This window comes from Microcaecilia unicolor, chromosome 4 (assembly GCF_901765095.1).
Source record: "Microcaecilia unicolor chromosome 4, aMicUni1.1, whole genome shotgun sequence".
NCBI classification, from domain to species: domain Eukaryota; kingdom Metazoa; phylum Chordata; class Amphibia; order Gymnophiona; family Siphonopidae; genus Microcaecilia; species Microcaecilia unicolor.
In genome coordinates, this window is record NC_044034.1 from 124069413 (window position 1) to 124090041 (window position 20629).

General features: G+C 42.8%; 1 protein-coding gene across 4 annotated transcripts in view; it reads left to right on the forward strand.

The window, feature by feature from the left end:
• Positions 1–20629, forward strand: part of KLF12 (Kruppel like factor 12) — a 488954-nt gene that overhangs the window by 460386 nt on the left and 7939 nt on the right. The window lies entirely within an intron of this gene.

Below are 20629 nucleotides of genomic sequence, written 5' to 3' on the forward strand. Positions count from 1 at the left end.
TTCTTACTTATTTCTCTGTTTTTCTGTAACAAGTGTGTTTTGCTTGTGAAATAATTTGCAGAAAAAAGAGAAAGGTATTCTCCCAGTATGTGGCCACAGAATAATCATTGGCCTAAAGCAGGGACGGACTGACAATGATTTGGGTCCTCGAGCGAAAAGGGTCATGGGCCCCTAACCACCCAACAAAAGTGATTCAACTAGATAGAGGTTAGAGCACAGTGGGGCCTCCTACTGTTGTGGGCCCTCGGGCACGGCCATATTGTCTCAATGGTCAGTCCACCCCTGGACCAAAGGAATAAAAAAACTGTTAAGATTGAAATTTAGATTGGGTACTGATCTCAGTAACACTGGTAATAGATCTTTGATCTGCACAATTATGTTACAATGTGGATAAAGCATACACTAATGTGATTAAACATCTCTTTTGTCTGTGAATTGTATGAGCACATCAAGAAGGTAGTTAGTGAAAATGATAGCTGGCAATGCAGTCTTACTACTCAAGAATATGTGTCTTTAACAAAAAAAGTCAAAACAATTTATTAAATGTATTTACATTCTATTTCTATAAAGCTAATTGCCCAATCCAGTGATAACCAAACCTGGTCTGGGAGGCACCCCAGCCAGTCAGGTTTTCAGGATATCCATTTTGAATATTCATGAGAGAGATTTGCATGCACTGCCTCCACTGCATGCAGATCTATCTCTTGAATGTTCATTGTGGACATCCTGAAAACCTGACTGGCTGGGGTGCCTCCAGAATCAGGTTTGAGAACCACTGGCCCAGGCACTGGCAGAGAGATACTGACAGAATTCGGCCCCTACCTAGTATAAGATAAACTGCAAATGTTTGTAGCTGAGTAGTGAACTAGACATAAAATTTCAGAAAACAGCTGATTAGCCACTTGCCTGCCCACTGGTAGGAAACAGCTGATTAGTAAAACCTTTCTTAAACTGCAATTCTATGGAAACTGCAGAGCCTGTGGTATTAGGCATCTGTGGCAATTTAAGTACGACCTTAGGCATGATGTTTTTGGAGACATGACTAGGCTACCATATCATCAGACATATGTAATGCATGTCGCTCCTCTAAGGGATGATTAGTGCAGCTATCAGATGCCTTCTCAGCTGTGGCTAGAGAGTGTTGGGGTCCTCATGGCATAAAGTTTATAGTTTTGAAAGTTAAGGGATTGTTGTAATTCAGCTTCTTGGCCTCTTACAAAGTCCATAGCACTTTCCTTGCAGTACAAATCCTGCACATTCAGCTATTATGCTTTTGAATACAAGTGTAACTAATTACAATAGTATATCTGGGATGGTTAACCAAGAACAGAACAGCTGTACTCCTTGTAAACAGAGTCCCTAGTGAGATATTACTGTAGATTGTCTTCTTCATTTTGGCAAGATTTCCTCACAGGACATGCCCTTTAACCATGGAAAAAGTGACTAGATCTGGATTACTTAACTTCAAATTATTGTCGTTCTGAAGAGTGATCTTCTTTCATACAGTCTTCTAGTTTTCTGTATTGTATGTTGCAGAACTTTCAAATGCTGTCATCTTGTTGTGGCACAAAATATGGAGAGGGGTCTTTATCTCTAGGGCTGGCTCAAGTGTGAGTCAATGAGACATTGGGCATTGAAAACCTGCCTCACTAGCTTATCCTTTGCATTGGAAGGGAGCTTGTTCCTTCACTCCCCGCCCTACTCTGCCATTCTATAGCCGAGGCTGCTATCAGCACCACTGCAAATTTTGAAATGCTAACACATAAACTTCCTGTTTCTTGTATGAATGCAGGAAGTGCCTGTCCTCCTCAGGGCTGAAGTCGGTTAACCAAATCTTCGATTCTGACTCCGACTCCTCTATTTTTCTATGGTCTGACTCTGACTCATATTATGTATGATAAATCCAAGAAAAATTTGATTAAGAAACGTAGGAGATTTCTTAATGTACAAAATTAAAACTAATAGATCATAAAATATATTTATCTGAAATATGAACAAAGAACCTGAACAAAAAAAATATGTAAGTATGAAATGATAAATTTGCCATATGTATTATAATGTTGAAGCCGGAGTCAGTACATTTTTACCGACTCCGAATCCACCCAAAATTGCTTTCGACTCCAACTCCTACTGAGTAGATTGATGATATGAAGCTCTTACGTATACTCAATTGACTGTAAGTATGTGGTTCTATTATTGTAGTGGTCTGTTATTGTGGAATGTATGCAGGTTTGTATAATGGATTATGTATGTTTTAACTTGCACACCACTTAGGTTTAAGCAGTCTATAAATGTTATTAAATAAATTAATTTCTGGTTCTCATATCTCTAAACTGCTGTGGTGCTAGCAGCAGTGTAGCTGTAGAAGGGCTGGTCAATAGGACTGAAGGAATAGACTCTACTTCTGTGCCCAGGATTAATCATGAGGGGATCTAGATCTGGGAGTCTGATGCAGATGCTGGGGCTGGATAGGGGGATGATGCCAGTTGTGATACTGGGGCTGGACGGTGTAGGAAAGGGAATTGCACTGTGAAAGGAAGAGGGCTTATGCTAGGCTGTAAGGGAGCTGATGCTCATGAAGTTGATGGAAGGATGCTAATGTTGGAATGGAGTTTATGCTAGGGCTGAGAATGGAATGCTGATGCTGGAAATGGGGCAGGGGCTGATGCTAGCACTATAAAGGGACTGAGACGGCCTTGGGTTGGAAGGGCGCTGGAACTAAGAGAGCTGATGCTGGGGCTGAGGCTTGGACTCAGAGAAGGGGGTTAATGCTGACAGATGCTAAGGAGGTGGGAAAAAAAAAGAACTGAAACTGGCAGATGATGGGAAAGTGACAAGGAAGATGAGGACACATATTGTGTGTCGTGGGGAGGAGAAGCAAGGGCATGCATAGGGGATGGAGGAGAGGGAGGAGCAAAGTTATTGATGCTGGGTACAGAGGAGGAAAATCAGGGTAACTAAATATTAGAAAAGGAAGTAAACTGGCAGATGTTGGGGAAGGGGAAAAAGAGGTATTGGGGTTAATGATGGGCAATGAATACTGAAAAAAGGGGAGAAAGAGGCAGATGAGCAAATAACTGGAGACACGGGGATATGGGACAGCAGAGGCTTGGACTTAGGCAAACTTGGACATACTCTTTTGAAATCTTGCCAGGTACTTTATTTGGATTTGCCATTGTTGTAAACAGGATGCGTGCCTTGATGGACCTTCAGTCTTTCCTAGTATGGTGATGTTTATGTTCTTAGGCAGAGAGATTGGGTGGGAGACCAGAAGAAAGCTACTAAGATTGGCTAGGTACTGGGAGTGTAACTGGGGACTCGGCTTGGATGGGATTTGAGTTCAGACTCAGGGACTTGATAGAGTGGAACAGTAACACAGTAAATGATGGCAGATAAAGACCTGCATAGTAGTCCATCCAGTCTGCCAAACAAGGTGGCCAGAACCATGCCTGCTACTCTGTGCAGACCCCAGTCACCTGTGTTTAAATGCTGGTTGTCAATTCACCACGCCAACCATATAGACAGTCAAACATGGAGTCTTGGTTATAACCACATATCATCCCCAAGTATTGCTGACAGTATTCAGCTTACCAGTCGAGATGTTTTCTCTTCCCCCCTGAACTGCACAGCACCCTCACTCACACCACATGACAATAAAATGATCTACAACACTGAAGTTGTCGAAGCTTCACCTGTCTTCTTCCTGTGTGTGTCTCTATGGATTAACCACTGTTTGAGATAGAATGCTAGGCCAGACAGATCTGTGATGTGCTCCAGCATGGCACTTCTCATGCTCAGTAATGGTTAAACAACTGTAATCCTCTGATTTCTTTTTTCCTCCTCAACAGACACACAGTGTAAAAATATAATCCGTAGAAATTGTTTGCACACTATTGTGCTGCTATCATGTTTCAGGAATGCATCGCCATATGAACCCTGACTTGTTTCAAAAGCAGTAGTCCTCAGAATGAACTCTCCTTAGTGATACATTCCTAAGACATAGTGCTGGCCTATACCAGCATACTGTACATTGAAAAGTCAAGTGGCTATAATGAGAAATGTTGTGCACAGCTGTTTTTTATGATAATTTCATACTCTGGAGCACATTATGAGAGAGGTGTCCAGTGTGGAGGAAGTTGCAAGAAAGTACAACCAAACAAATGAAGATATCGGGTATATTTAATACGGTGTTAGTCTTTTGTCAGGGCTGCAGGGAGCATAACTTGAAACATGAACTTTATAGCCACAAGAATTGCCCCTAGATCTGCTTCCATTATAAAGAGGTGGTACCATTCATGTGCATATTACATGCATAAATGTTTAGAATTCTTGCATATATGCATGAATATGCCAATGCGCCACCTAAGCGCTATTCTGCAAATACCCACTTACCCCCTAATTCTATAAAAGTTGCCAAAACTTGAGTGCACAGCTTTGGGCACGCACCCAATTTGTACACCCAATTTAATTGAATAACAAGCTAATTAGTGCAAATGGCTTTTTAACAAGTTATTGGCACTAATTAGATTTAATTGGAATTTATGCACGTAAATTTAGGTGTGGGATCCACGCCTAAATTTTACACAGAGTGAAAAAAAGGGGTGTGGAAATGAGAGGGTCATGGACAGAATGGGGGCATTCCTAACATTTATGTGCATTATTATAGAATATGGGGGATACACGCCCAATTTAGAGGCGTACATTTGTACCATGTTTCAGTTGGTGGAAATGCCTGCGCCTAAAATTAGAGTCCCGGGCCTAAACACTATTCTATAAACCGTGCTTAACTTTAAGCATGGCTTACAGAATAGCACTTTTTTGGCACCATATACAGTGGGGGAAATAAGTATTTGATCCCTTGCTGATTTTGTAAGTTTGCCCACTGACAAAGACATGAGCAGCCCATAATTGAAGGGTAGGTTATTGGTAACAGTGAGAGATAGCACATCACAAATTAAATCCGGAAAATCACATTGTGGAAAGTATATGAATTTATTTGCATTCTGCAGAGGGAAATAAGTATTTGATCCCTCTGGCAAACAAGACCTAATACTTGGTGGCAAAACCCTTGTTGGCAAGCACAGCGGTCAGACGTCTTCTGTAGTTGATGATGAGGTTTGCACACATGTCAGGAGGAATTTTGGTCCACTCCTCTTTGCAGATCATCTCTAAATCATTAAGAGTTCTGGGCTGTCGCTTGGCAACTCGCAGCTTCAGCTCCCTCCATAAGTTTTCAATGGGATTAAGGTCTGGTGACTGGCTAGGCCACTCCATGACCCTAATGTGCTTCTTCCTGAGCCACTCCTTTGTTGCCTTGGCTGTATGTTTTGGGTCATTGTCGTGCTGGAAGACCCAGCCACGACCCATTTTTAAGGCCCTGGCGGAGGGAAGGAGGTTGTCACTCAGAATTGTACGGTACATGGCCCCATCCATTCTCCCATTGATGCGGTGAAGTAGTCCTGTGCCCTTAGCAGAGAAACACCCCCAAAACATAACATTTCCACCTCCATGCTTGACAGTGGGGACGGTGTTCTTTGGGTCATAGGCAGCATTTCTCTTCCTCCAAACACGGCGAGTTGAGTTCATGCCAAAGAGCTCAATTTTTGTCTCATCTGACCACAGCACCTTCTCCCAATCACTCTCGGCATCATCCAGGTGTTCACTGGCAAACTTCAGACGGGCCGTCACATGTGCCTTCCGGAGCAGGGGACCTTGCGGGCACTGCAGGATTGCAATCCGTTATGTCGTAATGTGTTACCAATGGTTTTCGTGGTGACAGTGGTCCCAGCTGCCTTGAGATCATTGACAAGTTCCCCCCTTGTAGTTGTAGGCTGATTTCTACCCTTCCTCATGATCAAGGATACCCCATGAGGTGAGATTTTGCGTGGAGCCCCAGATCTTTGTCGATTGACAGTCATTTTGTACTTCTTCCATTTTCTTACTATGGCACCAACAGTTGTCTCCTTCTCGCCCAGCGTCTTACTGATGGTTTTGTAGCCCATTCCAGCCTTGTGCAGGTGTATGATCTTGTCCCTGACATCCTTAGACAGCTCCTTGCTCTTGGCCATTTTGTAGAGGTTAGAGTCTGACTGATTCACTGAGTCTGTGGACAGGTGTCTTTCATACAGGTGACCATTGCCGACAGCTGTCTGTCATGCAGGTAACGAGTTAATTTGGAGCATCTACCTGGTCTGTAGGGGCCAGATCTCTTACTGGTTGGTGGGGGATCAAATACTTATTTCCCTCTGCAGAATGCAAATAAATTCATATACTTTCCACAATGTGATTTTCCGGATTTAATTTGTGATGTGCTATCTCTCACTGTTACCAATAACCTACCCTTCAATTATGGGCTGCTCATGTCTTTGTCAGTGGGCAAACTTACAAAATCAGCAAGGGATCAAATACTTATTTCCCCCACTGTATAGAATTCACCCCTTAAGGTACATAGCACATATTTGCAAGGGGGAGGTGTACATAGGGGCAGCATGTAGGCAGGACCTAAACTTGCTTGTGTAACTTATAGAATACTGTAGATTACTTGTGTATCTGCAGCATTAAGGTGCTAAGACATACACTAGCTCTATGAGTTGTGTAAGCTCGTTAATGTCTGCTTAGGCTAGAATTTTATAAGGGAAAGTAAGCACCAACAGTGCATTCTTTTATGCAGTAGATTCCTACCAGGTATCCTACTATCTAATTGCCCCTGTACTGTGTAGATGTAATTATTCCAAACAAGAGATTGTGCGTATTTTATGAAACAATATAGAGGAAAGTGCAAACAGATGACTCTGGAAATCTAAAGCATCATTTAGTCTATTTCCATAAAACAAATATTACTTCTCATTCTAGGCTGCATAATTCTCAAGGTAATTCCCTTTTAAATATCTGTAACTTGAGAGGTTAAAAGGTCTTGGGCAAGTGTAAAATTAACCATTGTTCTGATACACTCAAACTTTCTCTGTTCTGTAGTCAGTGCTGGTTGGGGAATTCCTTCCTCAGGGGACAGGAGCAAAGAGACATGAGCACAGACTCATATGTTTATTGTTGATTTACTATACTGCCTACATTGTAGACAAATCAAAGCAGTTTACAATTATAAAAACAGATAAAAAATAAGTAAAAAGAACTCCATACAGTGGGGGAAATAAGTATTTGATCCCTTGCTGATTTTGTAAGTTTGCCCACTGACAAAGACATGAGCAGCCCATAATTGAAGGGTAGGTTATTGGTAACAGTGAGAGATAGCACATCACAAATTAAATCCGGAAAATCACATTGTGGAAAGTATATGAATTTATTTGCATTCTGCAGAGGGAAATAAGTATTTGATCCCTCTGGCAAACAAGACCTAATACTTGGTGGCAAAACCCTTGTTGGCAAGCACAGCGGTCAGACGTCTTCTGTAGTTGATGATGAGGTTTGCACACATGTCAGGAGGAATTTTGGTCCACTCCTCTTTGCAGATCATCTCTAAATCATTAAGAGTTCTGGGCTGTCGCTTGGCAACTCGCAGCTTCAGCTCCCTCCATAAGTTTTCAATGGGATTAAGGTCTGGTGACTGGCTAGGCCACTCCATGACCCTAATGTGCTTCTTCCTGAGCCACTCCTTTGTTGCCTTGGCTGTATGTTTTGGGTCATTGTCGTGCTGGAAGACCCAGCCACGACCCATTTTTAAGGCCCTGGCGGAGGGAAGGAGGTTGTCACTCAGAATTGTACGGTACATGGCCCCATCCATTCTCCCATTGATGCGGTGAAGTAGTCCTGTGCCCTTAGCAGAGAAACACCCCCAAAACATAACATTTCCACCTCCATGCTTGACAGTGGGGACGGTGTTCTTTGGGTCATAGGCAGCATTTCTCTTCCTCCAAACACGGCGAGTTGAGTTCATGCCAAAGAGCTCAATTTTTGTCTCATCTGACCACAGCACCTTCTCCCAATCACTCTCGGCATCATCCAGGTGTTCACTGGCAAACTTCAGACGGGCCGTCACATGTGCCTTCCGGAGCAAGGGGACCTTGCGGGCACTGCAGGATTGCAATCCGTTATGTCGTAATGTGTTACCAATGGTTTTCGTGGTGACAGTGGTCCCAGCTGCCTTGAGATCATTGACAAGTTCCCCCCTTGTAGTTGTAGGCTGATTTCTAACCTTCCTCATGATCAAGGATACCCCACGAGGTGAGATTTTGCATGGAGCCCCAGATCTTTGTCGATTGACAGTCATTTTGTACTTCTTCCATTTTCTTACTATGGCACCAACAGTTGTCTCCTTCTCGCCCAGCGTCTTACTGATGGTTTTGTAGCCCATTCCAGCCTTGTGCAGGTGTATGATCTTGTCCCTGACATCCTTAGACAGCTCCTTGCTCTTGGCCATTTTGTAGAGGTTAGAGTCTGACTGATTCACTGAGTCTGTGGACAGGTGTCTTTCATACAGGTGACCATTGCCGACAGCTGTCTGTCATGCAGGTAACGAGTTGATTTGGAGCATCTACCTGGTCTGTAGGGGCCAGATCTCTTACTGGTTGGTGGGGGATCAAATACTTATTTCCCTCTGCAGAATGCAAATAAATTCATATACTTTCCACAATGTGATTTTCCGGATTTAATTTGTGATGTGCTATCTCTCACTGTTACCAATAACCTACCCTTCAATTATGGGCTGCTCATGTCTTTGTCAGTGGGCAAACTTACAAAATCAGCAAGGGATCAAATACTTATTTCCCCCACTGTATATGTAAAGGAAAGACCAATCATCCAACCATACACTCACATAAGAACACATACTCATCATGATTGTAGAACCTCTTCGGGACAGATTTTCCCATCGCAGAGGCAACCAACCAGAAAAAGATTTACATATCAAACTCCAAGTCAAGAGACTATCACAGATCAAATTGTTATTGTTTCATCAATTTTTAATCATTGCACTTCAAATAACTGTGAAAAAAGTATATTGTCCACAATAACTTAATCCATGAAACATTTATCTGAGTGAAATGTGAATTTGTGGGGTCCCAACATGTGCTATGTTTCACTGGAGGCTGCTCCAGGAAACCCTGACTTTATAACTTAAGTCTTCTGTTCATTACTCTGCCAGTCTCTGCAAATGTCAAATAAATTGTGTGACCAAAACATTCATATAACAAATGAAACTAAACAATCTTTTTTAAAATGAAACTAAACAATCCTTTTTTTTGTTTGTTTCTAAGTTTTATAATTGCGGCACCAGATGGAAGACACATACCCCATGCTTTGATTTCTCTGGTTGCTAAGAAACGCCACAAGAGCTAATAATAAAAAAAAAAAGATTGTTTAGTTTCATTTTGTTATATGAATATTTTGGTCACACGATTTATTAGACATTTACAGAGACTGGCTGAGTAATGAACAGAAGACAAGTTATGAAGTCGGAGTTTCCTGAAGTAGCCTCCAGAAAAACATAGTCCATGTTGGGACCTCATACTCATAAATTCAATTAAAGAGCACGTTTCACTCAGATAAATGTTTCACAGATTTATTAAGTTATGGTGGAAAATATACTTTTTCATAATTAGTAGAAGTGCAATGATTAAAAATTGATGAGATAATACACAAGTTGACCTGTGACGACGTCTCTTGATATATGAGCACTTTTTTATTCCGCAAAAGTACAGGTTATCATACAACAAGAACAATAAAAATACATATACATAGATGGAGTTTATGCTTTGGGTTTACTTTGATACAGATATATACACTTTCCCCCCAGCTTAAAGGTGTTTGATCCTGAATTATTTGTGGGCCAAGTTCACTGTTCCCTCTAAGCTGAGCAGGAGTCCTCCAACAGTGTTTCTCCCAGTAATGGGTGGTGCTTCAATATTGTGTTTTCCAGCACTAGGGACAAGCAGGTTCGCTGGAGTCTTGCAGAGCTTGCTTGCTTGGCCCTCACTATTGAAAATGTGATTGTGAAATAGCACCCCCCTCCTCCCCATTGGCAGCAATGCTATTGGAGGAACAGTGGCCAAGTCTGATATGCTGCCTTGGTTTTCAACAGTAGTCTAAGTCATGAGTTAGTGGTAGTAGAAATATTTAGCCTGTCCTTGAGTCCCATGAGGGGAGTCTCATGGGTGGGGAGGGGAATACTGTTTCTGTTTTCTGCTCTTGGTTAGTATTGAAGGAGAGGCTTCACTTGGTTCAGTGTCCTGCAGTATCAATAGCAGATCCTTCAGCACCTCTCTTCCAGTCCTCTAGTGGAAAGAGGAGGCAGCCTCTGACGAAAGCTCCCACAGCTTGGTCAAACTCCCACACTGAAATGAAAGACAGCCTGTTTTTAATTGCAACTGTTAATTTCAGATCTTGCAAAAAATGAGAAAGATAAACTTTCCTTGGAAGCAACAACTGCTTCAGGATCCCAGGCCACTTTAGGGACCCAGAGTAGAGTGGCAGACCACTTCTCTTCTGCTTCGTGGCTAGGACAGCTCAGTGTCTCCAGGGTTATTACGAGATTAGGGTCCCTACCTACAGCCATTTTCTAGTAACTGTTAGGCCACAAGTTGCCTTCTTCTGTGATAACAATCACGGTCATGTCAACACTACCCTTCCTGTAAAAAACACAAAATTGGATAACATACTTTTAAATATTAAATCATATTTAATTTGTTGCCCACCATCTTTCTGGGCAAAAGTGTGGTCTGATGGCTCTATAGCTCTGAGTTTTGTGAGTGTCAGTATCTACTGTTCTTCTGCTGCTGCTCATTGGTGACCTTCAGACATTTGCAGCCCTAGGTGACCACATTGCCTAATGGTTAAGCTGGCACTGAATGTCTCATAGTAGTGATGGCAACCTCAGCTCTTGTTCTCCATAATTCTTGAGGTAGAATGGCTTGTCTTCTTAGCTGAGACTGTTTCATGGTAGGAGCTCACTGCTGGGAAGCAGCTTCCTCATGCATCAGCAGACATGAGCTTCTCTTATTTAGCAGTCAGTGAGGCTCTGCCTCCAAATTATTATGACAAAAAAAAATAATGGAGTTGAGTGCTTCTACAGGGCAGCTCAGGAAGACTTCTGCTGTGTGTACTTGCAAGAGTGCTCCTAAGATCTCTTTTCTGGGGACTGTGTCAGGAAAAGCAAAAGCATTTTGTTTCAGAAGTTATTTTCAATGTGGTACATTTGTACCACCACACTTCCACACCAGCTGGCAGAGCCATTCAGAATTCACCTTTTGGGTGTGAATGCTCAGTTAGGCTGTTTCCCATTGGCCCAACCACTTGACTGTGACATCCTTAGAAAGTGTAAAAGTTATAGTTTGATTGATAAACAGTGGGGTCAATATTCAAAGTGATTTAACTGGCCAGAAATGGGTCCTGGCTGGATAAATCGCCTGTTCATGGCTAACCACTAATTTTCAGCGGCACTTTACCAATCAGTGCTCCTGAAAATAACCAGTTAGTGCTAAACTCAAAGCCAGCTATTATGGGGGTGTTCCAGGGGCAGAGTCGTCACTTGGCCAGTTAAGTGCTGATATTCAGAACTTAACTAACTAGGCTAACTGCATATATCGGACCTCATAAAAGTCAATCCTATCTTTATGCGATAACCCATAGCTGGATAAGTGCTGACTATCACACATAACCGGCTGTGTGTTAGCAGACTCTGCAATCCTGGAAATAATGCCGAAGCCCAGACATTGCCTGGCCTCGAATTTTGGGCATAATGCCAGCGGCGATCAGCAAAGCGCTAATCACCGCTTGCTAAATATCAGGCCCAGTGTATTTAAGGCAAAAAAATAAAAATTTCATAGATATTACAGGAGCCAAAATTAAAATGCACAGTGATACTCAGGCTCCTCTATGGTCAGCGCTGGTCAAGCAAATCTCTTCTTGAAGTCCCAAGAGCAAATCCAAGAAAGCCCACTCTAGGGCCCCAAATGACAGAGAAGTCAATGCAAATCCTCAAGGAGACAGGGATCAGCATAGAGACTGTGTGCAAATATAATTTTAAATAAAATTACATGCCTTCTTGCACTATAGAAAACCAAACAATTATTTGCCATAACCGGTTTTTCATATCCAAATGTGCTTATGTCCTTCCCATCATCACTAAATGACTCAGCCGGGATTACTACCCAGAATTTACCTGGCACCGTCTCTTTGCTTTTAACGAGTAGAACAGCTTAGAATGGGTGGAGAATATGGTTGACTTCCTTGTTAAAACATATAACTATCATTTTAACAATACAGGTATTTTATGCTTTGTTATTTCTCGTTTATGTTGGAACTGTTTACCTCCCATCCACTCTAAGAACCTTATTGCAAGATAATCTTTTTTTTTTAATTTCTACGTTTATTAATTATGCATATGAAAAAATATAACAAGGAAAATGAATAAAACAGTAAATAAGTAATAATATACATGAGGGACAATCACGAGTAGTACAATAGAAAATACCAAAACTATAATAGGGCCCTGTTTACTAAGTTATGCTATAGGCATGCTAGCATTTGTAGCACATTCTAAAAATTAGCATGTGCCAATGCTAGAGGCACCCATAGGAATATAGGGGTGTCTCTAGTATTAGCGCACGCTATAAACACTAGTGCACCTTAGTAAACAAGGCCCTTAGCCAGTGTATCATGGAAGATGGTATGAAGAATGTATATATTGTGTGAAAGCAGACCATTTCTTATTGATATACAAAGAAGAAATGCAGATATTTTAGCGATGTATTTTTCAAATTTATAAATGGAGGATAGTGAATCTAAGTTCTTCCATGATGCAAATATAGTCCTGTCCTTGGAATTAGTGCTGTTATGGGTTGGTTAGGTTATGAGTGTGTTTTTGCACAAGTTTGAGTATAGTGTTTTGCAGTGGAGAGATTGTGTGTTGGCCTTACTGAGGTGGCACCAAAACATCAGAAAGGGTTTTAGAGCCTAAATCATGACACACTACCTCTTGAAGGATCTACATATAAAGCTTATGCATTTCTAAGGTCTACACTGGCATGGTATGGGAATGGGGGTGGGAAATACTACTGGAGAGGAAGGGGGAGTGCTGGGTAAGGAGGAAGGAAGGAAGGGAGAAAGAGCTGGCTTTTTTGGGAATAACCATAATGAATATGTATGAGATATCTCATACATATTAATTATGGGTATTCCCAAAAAAGCCAGCTCTTTCTCCCTTCCTTCCTTCCTTCCTTCCTCCATATTAGCATATTCATTTGTGTGTGTGTGTGTGTATATATATATATATATATTGCAAATGAATATGCTAATATGCCCCCCCCCCCCCCCATTGGGCAGACTGGATGGACCGTACAGGTCTTTATCTGCCGTCATTTACTATGTTAGAATCTGTGGGAGTATGTATAAAAAAAAATTATTAAAACAAAAGTGTAGAACAAGCAAAAAAGTCTTCAAATATTTGTTAAAAAAAGGCTCAAACAACAAACCAAAAATGTTTGCCCTGTGCTTATCCCTATTGGCTTGGCAATATGGTACCGCAATGGATTTTACTCAGCTATTAAGTCACAGAAATAAACATGAAAGAGCAGAGCAGAAAAGACCTGGCACCTACCAAAATTGGGAAACAACTTCAAAGTCAATGTATCTCAAGATAGAAAAAGGCTTTTATTGTACAGGTGACAGAGAGAATGTAAAACACCAACACACTGGGGGGAAAGCATTTCTTTCTAGTGGTTGAAAGGTTTAGCCACAAGCTGAAAAGAATGCACACTCTTGAGCTGCATGGCATGCTCAGCACATAGGGTGTACTCAGTCAAACCTCAAGATTTTTCACAAAGCCTTGTCATTCCACCTTCTCCTTCAGTGCTGAAACCAGAATTAAGCCTGGGGTGGTCATTGTTTTATAACACTACTGCAGGCTGAAATAGACCCGAGTATTTATTTATTCATTCATAACATTTATACCCCACATTAGCCTGAAAGAGACTTAAGTTCGATGTGGCTTACAAGCAATAAATTATTATTTATTTATTGCATTTGTATCCCACATTATCCCACCTCTTTGCAGGCTCAATGTGGCTTACAATATATAGTGGATAGTGGAAATGAGAGGAGAGTTGACATTAGTGTTACAGAAGTATTTTGGGTTGCATGGTAATGGAAAATGTGATAAAGATATAATATGAGGCGCTTTTAACAATGCTTGCTAGACATATATGGGGATTTCATATGTTTTAGTCATTGTGGTATGTCTTGTCGAAAAGATGGGTCTTCAGCAGTTTTCGGAAGTTGGTTAGTTCATAGGTCGCTTTTAGGTTACATGGCAATGCATTCCAGAATTGCGTGCTCATATAGGAAAAGGTTGATGCGTGCATTAGTTTATATTTTAGGCCTTTGCAGTTTGGGAAGTGAAGATTAAGGAATGTGCAAGATGATCTTTTGGCATTCCTGGGTGGTAGGTCAATCAGGTCAGACATGTAAGCTGGGGCTTCGCCGTGGATGATTTTATGTACTAGGGTACATACTTTAAACGTGATGCGTTCTTTGTGAATAAAACATAATAATGTACAGAATATAACACAAATTACAATAACTTCAAGAAACAAATTAATACACGTGCAGTAAGAAACCAGGGATTTAGACTATCTCAAGGACAAACAAATAATTAAGGGTGGATAGGTGAGAGCATAATTAGCAGGACTAGATGGGAAACAAGATTAAAGAAAAGGATGTGGGTAAAATTCAACTAGAATGCTTTGTATTCAGAAAGGCCAGACTGAAGAAATGTGTTTTTAAAAGACTTCTAAAAGTTAGATAATCATCTGTAAACTTGATTGATTTAGGAAGAGGATTCCAAATGTTGGTGCCTTGATAGGAGAAATTAGCAGAGTGAATTGTTTCATATATCACATTCTTACAGATAGGGAAATGTAAGACAAGATATTCTCTAAATGATGAAACAGCATTACGAGGGGGTAATTCAGTAAGACTATTCATATATGATGGGGCTTGACCAAACACAATTTGGTGAATGAAAATGCATAATTTGAAAGGTATTCTATCTCTTATTGGTAACCATTGTAGCTCATATAAAAAAGGAGTGGCTTTGGCAAAGCGAGGAGATCTACATATAAGATGAGCAGCAGTATTTTGAGTTGTTTGTAATTTTTGGAGAAGACCACCTTTAAGTCCACTATAGATAGAATCAGGGCCGGTCTTAAGGCGAGGCGGCCGCATAGGGCCTCGCGCAGTGCGCCTCAGGTCGCCCCGCCCCGACCGCCCGAGCACCACTCTCCCTCCCAAGTTCAACAAAGCGCGACGGCGACGTGGTGGGGGCGGTCCGCCCCAGATGTCAGCGGGTGGTGGGGGGGTGCTCCGAGTCCGCTCCCGGCGCTGCTCGTCCTGTCCTGCCTTTAAAAACCCAATTTGAAGCGCTGGAGTAACAGGCAGCAGCGCCTCGCGTCTGCACTTCTACTAAAAATCTCTTCGACGACGTCATTGGGCCTTCCCACATTGAGTCCCGCCCTCCTCTGAGGTAACTTCCAATTACCGCGAGGGCGGGCGGGACTCAATGTGGGAAGGCCCAATGACGTCGTCGAAGAGATTTTTAGTAGAAGGGCAGACGCGAGGCGCTGCTGCCTGTTACTCCAGCGCTTCAAATTGTTTTTTTTTAAAGGCAGTGAGGGTGGTGGGCCTGGGCGGCAGGACAATGGAGCTGGTAGGTGGGGAGGGACTCAGATCGGAGAAGGGTGTGGGGCTCTCAGGTGGGGGAAAGGTGGGGTGGGGAGGGGGTTCTCAAATGGAAGGAGACTGAGGTGGGGAGGGGTTCATGGATGGGAGAAGCAGAAGGGGGTGGGGAGGGGGTTCTTGGATAGTTGAAGGGGACGGGTGGGGAGGGGACTGGGGTTCTTGGATGGGAGAGACTGGGGAGGGGGTTCTTGGATGGGAGAAGGGGATGGGTGGGGAGAGGACTGGGGTTCTTGAATGGGAGAAGGGGACTGAGGTGGGGAGGGGGTTCAAGGATGGGAGAAGGGGATGGGGAGGGGGTTCTTGGATGCTTGAAGGGGATGGGTGGGGAGGGGACTGGGGTTTTTGGATGGGAGAGACTGGGGAGGGGGTTCTCGGATGGGAGAAGGGGACGGGTGGGGAGAGGACTGGGGTTCTTGAATGGGAGAAGGGGACTGAGGTGGGGAGGGGGTTCAAGGATGGGAGAAGGGGATGGGGAAGGGGTTCTTGGATGCTTGAAGGGGACGGGTGGGGAGGGGACTGGGGTTCTTGGATGGGAGAGACTGGGGAGGGGGTTCTCAGATGGGAGAAGGGGACGGGTGGGGAGGAGACTGGGGTTCTTGGATGGGAGAAGGGGACTGAGGTGGAGAGGGGGTTCTTCGATGGTTGAAAGGGACGGGTGGGGAGGGGACTTGGGTTCTTGGATGGGAGAAGGGGACTGGGTCTGAGAAGGGGCAATATGGGAAAATGGGGGCCATTACTGGGGCTGGTGGGAAAATGGGGTATGCGTGGGTCAGGTGGGAGAATGGTTCTGAAAAGGGGGGCCCTAATACAAGGCATGTGGATGAAGGGGGCTGGAACTGGGGGCTGAAAAGGAGGTTAGGTGGGATAAGAGGCTGGAGACTGAAAAGGGGCAGGGGCTGAAACTGGGGACTGGGGGCTGAAAAGGGGACAGGGAGAAGTGGCTGGGGGGCTGAAGCTCGGGACTGGTGTGAGAAAAGGGCTGGGGCTGAAATGGGGGACTGGTGGGATAGTGGGGCTGGAACTGGGGGCTGAAAAAAAGGGGCGGAGAGAGGGGCAGATCCTGGATGGGGGAGCAAGAGGGAGGGCAAACCCTGGATGGATGGGAGAGGGAGGGCAAATGGTGGATTGAAGGAGCAGAGAGAAAGGGCAGACAGTGGATGGAAGGGATAGAAAGGGCAGACAGTGAATGGATGGGGGAGAGAGAGAGGGCAGACAGGGGCAGATGGTGGATGGAAGGGGCAGAGATAGAGGGCAGATGTGGATGGAAGAGCAGGAAGAGAGGGCAGATATTGGATGGAGGGGACAGCAGAGAGGGCAGACACTGGATGGCAGAGAGAGACCGAAGACATGCTGGATGGAAGGAAGACAGTGAAAAGAAGATGAGGAAAGCAGAAACCAGAGACAACAAACTGTAAATAAAATATATATTTAATTTTTTTTGCTTTAGGATAAAGTAGTATTGTAGATATGTTAATAAATGTTTATAATAGAACATGCAAACAAGGTAATCTTTTTAGTGGACTAATTTTAATACATTTTGGCTAACTTTCGGAGAACAAAACCCCCTTCCTCAGGTCAGGATAGGATACTGTAACAGTACTATACTGTATTGACCTGAGGAAGGATGTTTTGGCCTCTGAAAGTTAAACATATTAGTTCAATAGAATGGTATTTTATTTTCTATATTTGTTTTATTTCTATTTGTTAATTTGTAAAGTGGTGATTGGTATTTATTAGTTTTTTTCAAATTTACATCTGCTGTCTTTATATTTTGCACAGTACTAGGGGACATTTTCTGTTTCTGTGGTGTTGCATTGTATGCAGAGTCTGGCATCTTGGGGTTTCATTTTATTTTTTGTCTAAATAGAAAGTTTATGATTACTTATTCTATAGTGGATTAGGGTGTATCTGTGTTTGTGAAAAAGACATGGCTTTCAGTTGGCACTGACTGCAGGATCGACAAGCCCTGGAGCTGGGGGCCTTGGAGCTCGGAGGGAGGGGTGGCGGGCCCTGGAGCTAGGGTGGGGGCGGAGTTAGGGTGGGGGCAGGGCTAGGGTGGGGCCCCATCAAATTGGTCTGCATAGGGCCCCGCACTTGCTAAGACCGGCCCTGGATAGAATTGCAGTAGTCAAATTTGGTGAGAACAAGTGATTGAACCAAAGTATGAATGATAGATTCAGAGAAAAATGGCCTCAATCTCTTTAGCTTCCAAAGTGAGTGAAAGACACTCGAGGTCAACTTAGAGACTTGGTTTTCAAGAGTGAAGAAACGATTTATTGTGACTCCCAAGATTTTCATTGATGACTCAAGGGAATAGGTTTTGTTCTTAATAGTAAAGTTACTAAGATTCATAGGATGGAGAGGGTTAGTTATAATTAGAAATGAAGTTTTATCCGTATTTAGTTTTATCTGTATTGAGTATTCAGTGCCTAGCCTAATCTAGGTACCAGCTCTGAATATTTGGGACTCCTGCAGCTGCCAAACGTTATCGAGGTCCAGCCAGTATTCAGTGCCAATACCTAACTAACTTAAGGTTGCTTTTTATGTGATCCTGCTTGCCAAGTTAGTTACCTGGGCACTACATTGTATATCAGCGGTGCCCAGATAAATTCTGGGTCCATCCAACTCGAATCCCAGACTACCTCAGCTCTAACTGGGGAGTGCTGTAATGCTCAGAACTTATATTCAGAAGCACTCTCCAGTTAAGTGCCACTGAATCTCTCTTCTGCCCTGTCGCACAGCATGGAAAGGTTACCCCTATTGTTTTCAGAATTGCATCGTTGGGCCCGCTATTCAGCCAGTGGTGATTAGTGTTTTGCTGAATGTTGCTGGTGTTATATCCAGAAATTCAATGCCAAGCCATTGAAAACATAGCCGGTTAAATGCAATATTCAGCACTTAACCAGCTGTGGTGAATCGCATAAGCTTTAGTACCCCAGATTTAACGGAGTACAGCTTAACATGGCAGAGCCCACACTCCTGATAGAAGTGTGTGTGGGGGGGGAGGGGGTAATTAAAGGGTTAAAAAGTAAGCAAAAGGTGATTGAGAGGTAAGGGATGCCACCTAAGCTAATGGGTAGGAGAGGTGTTGGAGTATGAACTTAATGATCGTGGCCTGCTAATCAGGATAGCGTATACTTTAGCCAGGTTAGGTGGGAAAGGTTATGAGGAGAAGTTTTGGGTAGTGAGGGTTGGTTCCCCCCCACCCCCACCCGCCCATGTTGAAGGAGTTTCTGTTGTGTTGGGGATGGGATTGGGCGGTTTATTTTGTCGCAGTTGGCATAGTTCAGAGCACACCCCTATGTTGTTGGCTAGGATTTGGGGCAGTGTTGCAGTAATTGTAGAGGTTTGGGAATGAATTTCAGCCCATGTGCATCACCATTGTGGGCATAAAGGGGGGCGATTTGAGGCCTGGTCTGGTGAGGGGTGGAATCATTCACAAGGGGAAATAGTATCCAGCTTCTTGGTTAGTGCGTCACCGTCTGGCCGGAAGATTTGTGGGTGGGGGTTTGGGTTTGAAATATGTACAAATTTTACAAGATACATTATGATTTGTATTATGGCCATTTTTTCTATGGGATCTTTATGTTGTGACAAAAAGTTTTAAAAAATAATTAAAGCTGCAGCTGGTTGTGCCACACATATATATTTTCTCTGTGTAGTTTTATTTATTTATTTATTTATTTTTTGTATACATGTGGAGTGTGATGTGCGAGTGCCTATATTAAGATAGGACTGACTTTTATGCAGTCCTATTTATGTGGTTACCTTGGCTGGTTACATGCAGAATTAACCAGCCAAATGATGACTCTGCCCTGGAACGCCCCCAAAATAGTTGGTTTTGCATTGGGCGCTATCTGGACTATCTGCTACCACTGAATATGACTGGTTAGCCCCAAATAAGTGATTTAACCAGACAGGATAGTTGAATCACTTTGAATATTGACCCGTCTTCTCCATGTACCTTCTTTACACTTTGCTGCAGTGTATTACTCTTAGGCTCTCAATCGGTCACAATCTAAGCCTAGCTGGAGCAAAATGGTGCAGCTGGGGGTCATGGGCAGGGATATTCCGCCTGTGATATCCCTTCCTCTGAAGTGAATCGTTGTATATATAAATTACTAAAACAAGTCTTTACTTTCCGCAAGAATGGATTTTTAGAATGTACATTTCTTGGAACGTCATCTTAAATTATGGATTTCCTTAGTGACAGCTGATAGAAAAACAAACACCATGTAGCACAGAATAGGTTATCATAATAAATCTCTATGGGTTTTAGGGCTGTAAATGCTTTGAAGTTTTCCTTCAGAAAGAAAGAACCTTTAAAATCAAAATACCTATTGATCACCATTCTTGTATTTTGCTGCTTCTTCCCCTTTCATGCCAACCATAGGTTTAGATTGGCAGAAAACTAGGGTTAGGTAGCTATAAATAATTTAAGAATGAGAAGATGACCTCATACTATATACTTTAAATACAGTATGCCTTTATGGTTAAAAACTCAAATTTAGATGCCAGGAACATTCAGAAAAGAATTTAGAAGTTCTCAAGGGCTGGAGTTTTGGTTGACGTGGTAATCAGATTAAGGAAAGTGCTGGCAGCAGCGATGAGCTAAAATCCGTATAGGTAGCAGCACTGAATGTAAGTGCGGTAACTATTCTAGCTCTATCCATTTAATTTAGACCTGCTATTCATCATGATAGCTTTCCACTTAGCAACTAAATATCATCACTAAATGGCAAGTCTATAACCATATCCTCACATTTACGTGACACTTGAGTGCATACATAAAAAGAATAACCGCACTTTAGCAGGTAAGTATACTCCATAAGTGTGCGCAAAACGCATAGCTCGCCGCATCTCAAGAAAGATATAGTAGAATTGGAAAAGGTGCAGCGAAGGGTGACTAAAATGATAGCGGGGATGGGATGACTTCCCTATG